Below are 5,492 nucleotides of genomic sequence, written 5' to 3' on the forward strand. Positions count from 1 at the left end.
TCTGAAAGGTAGCCTTACCTCCTTCATTGACTCCTCTAGTAGCATCATCAGATCGTTCTGCCTTAGCTACTTAGGGAAGGGGACGGGGTTAGCCAATTTATTAGCTTAAGAGATGGTCATGAAGGGAACCACAGAGGGTAGACCGGTGCTCATGGTGGATGGAGAGATTAACTCAACCATATACTATTATTACTATAAGGAGCCAGTAATTACCAAGTACCAATGCGCCCTCCTACAGAGCAAATCAAGCTAGAGTGCCCATGTAGCTACATCTCATAAGAGCTAGCCACTCTCCCCACAATTTTGACAGTTCGGGAGACTAGGAGATAGTTTGAGCAGTTCTAGCTTTAGCAATTTTAGTAGTATTAGCAAACACGATCCCCAAGCTACATTGGCTCAGACAAGTACTAATAAGGGGTAAATAAAACAAAGTTAATAGTGCGTAAGATATCGATCCCACGAGAATGGTGTTGTAGAAAATAATCCAAATTGGTTCCTAAGTTGTATGCGAACAATTAAGAGTGATAATGTGAATGTGGAGAGATATGAGGAAAGTGTGATCAATTTTAAATAAAACAAAACTAGATCGAGAGGGGAGAAAGAAAGGCAAAAAAATAAGAGGAAAATAAATAAAGGAAAATCAAGAATAAAGAGGAAATTCATAATAAGTAAAAGATGGGGAAAATCAATTAGAGAAATGAGAAATCTAAAATTGAATTCACTAGTCAATTTCACTTAGGATTTATGAACAATTCTCTTTTTATTATATTTTACTTTAGATTTATTAAGTATAGACTATCAAACTACTTAACAAAAACATACTTTATCAAATTATCATCCAAGTAAAATTAACATTCATGAAAAAATAATAACTAGATATTAATTCTAGAATTCATAAGCATAAACTATCAAACCACTCAAGATAAGTATAAGTTATCAAATTCTTCTTTTACCAATTAGTTCTCTAGTTGATTATTCTAAACATGACCATTGTAAGTATGAGAAAGCGATCCACAAATTATAAAAGAAATCAAACTAGTTTCATATAATTCTAGAATTCCTACAAGATTTTAGTTACACATTTTAAAAAACAAAGAGATAAAACCTAAACACAGAGTATAAAGAAATAAAATAAAAATTAGCTACAAAAGTAAGAATAATAACAAGAAAATAAAGATCTAAATTATAAGTGTAAGAGTAAATCTAGACTATAAAACTAAAAATACAAAAAAGTAAGTCTATACTGCCAAAAAATACAAGAAAAAATAATATCTAAAAAAAAATAAAGCTAATCTACCAAAAAAAAAATCCTAAAATGAAACTAGTATTTTTATAGTCTAAACATGAAAGTGAATCTATTCTCCAAGGCATCAAAATAAAGCTAATCTACCCAAAAAAAAATCCTAAAATGTGAATATCTAAACAAAAATAAAAGAAAAAAAATGAAAACTTACATTCCAGGAGGGTTTTAGCCCTCTTGAAGGTAATTCCTCATCTTCATCTTTATCTTTGTCTTCATCTTCATCAACCAATAAAAAGAAGAAAAGGAAATTTTAAAGAGGTAATTTTTTTTATTAATTGTAAATAAAGTTCATAATTTTTGGAAAGTCTTCTTAATTAAGAGTAATCCTCCTAAAGAGGTTTTACAAAAAAATTCACACCCTTAAACCCTTCACAATCTACCCCTATTTATAGTCTACAACAATAAATAAGAATCTTTAGAATTTGTTTGGAGAACAAGGATTAAATCTTAGTACAAACTATTTCTGTTATGAACCTGATGCGGCATAATTATGTACCAAAATTGCAAGTGCATAATTTATCAAGTTATAGTATGAAAATATCGATCCCACGAGGAAGGTGATTTTATAGGAGAAAATATAAAATTGGTTCTTATTTTGTGTGCGTGACAAATAGGAGTGATAAGTGAATGTGATTGTAAAGAGATTGAGAGAGTGAAAATAGTGTGTAAATAGATGCAAAGTGTACGTGAGAGTGGATTTGAAAAAAAAGAATGAGTATGATCAATAAGGTGAGAAGGAAAAATGAATAAAATCAAGAAACAAATAAAAAAAATCAAGAATGAAGAAAAAAATTCTAGAATAAAAGAAAATGCAAGAAATTAAAGATGGTGGATTCAATTATAGATATGGGTAATCTACAATTGAACCCACTTAATAGAAAAAGGTGATTCCTTAGAGGGTTCTAGCCTAAAGGCGAATCAAACAAAATAAAAATAAACAAAAAGAAAAACTAAACCCAAGAGGGTTCTAGCCTCAAGGTGAATAGAGCAAGAAATTAAAATCTAACTACAAAATAAATTGCAAAATCTAAACTGCAAAATAAAATTGCAAGAATTAAATGCACGAAAATAAATCTACTCTATAAGCATAAAATAAATCTAAGGCAAGAGGGTTCTAGCCTCTTGGCTATTTAACAAGAAAATAAAATCTAAACTACAAGCATAGAAATAAATCTACACTAATAAGCAATAAAAGAGAAAAAGAAAAGAAATGCAAACCTTCAAATAATTCTCCATCTTCATCTTCATCTTCATCATCCAATAAAGAGAAGAAGAGAAAATTTTAAAGTGGTGAAAAAATTATTATTATTAATTGCAATAAAAGTTACAATTTTGGAAGGCCTTCTCAATTAAGAGTAGTCATCCTCTCCAAAAAGAGTTACAAAAATTTTCACACCCTAACCCCTCACTCTCTACCCCTATTTATAGTAAACATCAAAGAATGAGAGCCATTGGATCAAACTTGAGCCCCAAGACAAGCAAAATCAGCCATTGACGCGCGCTACAGTAATCCGACATCGATGCAGGTATCGATGCAGGTATCGATGCCCACATTGATGCCGACATCGATACTCATTATTTCCAAATTCTGATTTCACGGATAGCTTCGTCTCGTCGAGATAGGTGATTTTCATATATTATATGTTAAATTCCGCCTTCCGGATTAGGAGATATCGTCGTTTCTTTGTGGCCAACCATTTTGAATATGATTTCTTTCCATATTGGATTTTTGATTTTATCCGGCTTCTACAGGCTACTCGGCTTGATTCTAGACTTTTGGATAATTTGAAAATTGATTTTCCAATGGGCTTCTTTGATTCATTTCTTCATTTAATCGATGGGTTTTTGTTGACATACAACAAGCCTTTAAACCCCTAGGTTACCCTAGTGGACGAGTTCTAGTCTCGTGAGGGTTTGCAGTGAATATACCCACAAAATTCGGTTGACTTGCCAAATTAAAGAAGTCAGTAAATAACTAATTTCACTTGATAACTTTTAGATAATCTAATTGGAGTCAGTTATCACTCAAGAAAACATTTTTATATATAACTCTAAGGTATATTTTTAAGAAAATCTTCTCATTGTAGCAATACAAAACCAAGCCAAACTTAGAAATTTAATTTAAAAGTTTTGAAAAGAACATGCTAACTCTTTGTTTTAAATAATTTTCAAGTTGCTTGATTTAAAATATTTTTCAAGACCATATATACAATTATAAAACAATTTTTTTTATTTTTATTTTTTAATTTTTTTAACTCTTTCTTTCTTGGTGATTTTTTTTCTACTTTAACGGGCTTTCTAAGTGACCATTTAACGAGTTTTTGGCCAATGGATCCTAACCCAAATGGGCTTAGGTCATTAAGTATGAAAATACTCCTTGGGTTTAATTACTCGGTCAGCTTAGACTTAATAAGATAGAATCACCTTGAATTAAAGAGTTTTTTTTCTTCTTTTTGGTGCCCATATTTCGCACTCTTCTTTTGTATTTTTTTTGTATATGTATATATATTTTGAAAATATGTAAATCAAGACACTTTGAAAAATTATTTTTAACTCTAAGTTAAGCATGCAAAAATTTCATTATTTTAAATAAAAGTCCAAGTTAAGGCTTAAGTAAAGTATACTACTTTGAAAATCATTTCTTAAGAAATTTATTTAGAGTTATCATAGAAAGTGAACTTAAGTAAATAACCAACTAGGGATTAGAAAATTTCAAATTTATCAAATAAATTAATTATTACATAACTCTATCAATTTGGCAAGTGACGATATTTTTATAATTTTTTTAAAGAAAAAATGTAACTAAAAATGTAAAATAAAGAGAAAAAAATAACTAATTCCCACCCCCACAGCTAAATTTTACATTGTCCTTAATGTAAACTCTATGATGCATAAAGTAAAGCAGATAAGAAGTGAAGCACTTACATTTGGTCGGCTGATAAAAATCTGCAATTACCTTTGGTCTGAGGAGGATGAAAACAAAAATTTATTTTTTTTCTTTTTTTTCTTTTTTTCTCTTTTTTTTCTTTTTTTCTCTTTTTTTTCTTTTTTTTCTTTTTCCCCTTTTTTTTGAAAAACTGTTCGCGGGAAAAATTGTTGCTTTCTTCATTGATTCCATCGATTACAAAAATCCGGTCTTTTTATAAGATCCGGTTACAACGAGATCAAAAAAAGAAATAAAAAATTACAACTTTCCTTTTTCGAACAAATCGCGAGCTCCTGTTGGACCACCGTGCTATCTAGATCCGGTCGGATCTACACGATATAACGGGTATTATTTCACGAAGGAAATAATAGCCGGGGGGGATTAATTCACCAAGGAAATAATCGCCCTCTCGGGATCAAAGGCCAAGCTTTGATCCGGAGTATAATCGCGTAGATCTCAGATCCGATCCCTCTCGAACTCCTGCCTCTTTTGACGTGGACGATCGCCGAGCACCGGATCTGCAAGAGCAAGTCTTCAAAGCTCCAAAGCTTCAATCTTTTTTAAGTTTTGAGCCTTCAATCCAGCAGAGCTTCGCCGTCCAAAGTTCCAACCCTTCACAAATGAGGCATAGGGGGTCTATTTATAGGCAAATGAAAGCGGATCTGGGCCCAGATCTAGGCCCAGCGATCGTGATTCGTCCGAGTCTGTTCTCGGTTGGATGACTCGTTGATTCCTTAATTCGTTAGCTTGATTCTGCACGCGGGTGGATTCATTCCGTTGTTCGCGTGCGATTTGTCGATCTCGTCGCCTCGTTGGTTCATCGGTTTGTGTCGAGCTGAGCTAAGGGACCTATAAGCAATTTTATACGCCTACAGATACCCCCTCCAAAGTATTTCAGTCTCGTTCTTTTATAGAAGAGTCTGGAATACTTTGGATATGATTGTCCCAACCTTCAGTCGGTGTAACGGGACCTTGGAATGACTTCTGTTCTTGATTCCTTTAATCCTTCAGGCTATTCGGTGCTTTGTCGAATGTCTGTAAGGGTCCCGGTGCTGCATTTATTATCTGACCGTTGTTAGAATTCTGAACTTGAAGCCGATTCCTAATTTTCTGATCTTTAGCTCGTGTTTGCTGGTTTAACATAGAACTGACCATCGATTGTTGGCGTTGAGTTTTTATTTTGTGACGCGTTGTCCGGCGTAGTGTTGTTGAGTTATCCTTAAGAATATTTTTAGAAAAATATTCTCCAGAAACTTCTCCACC

The sequence above is a fragment of the Asparagus officinalis genome, chromosome 3, assembly GCF_001876935.1.
Source record: "Asparagus officinalis chromosome 3, Aspof.V1, whole genome shotgun sequence".
In the NCBI taxonomy this organism is placed as follows: Eukaryota; Viridiplantae; Streptophyta; class Magnoliopsida; order Asparagales; family Asparagaceae; genus Asparagus; species Asparagus officinalis.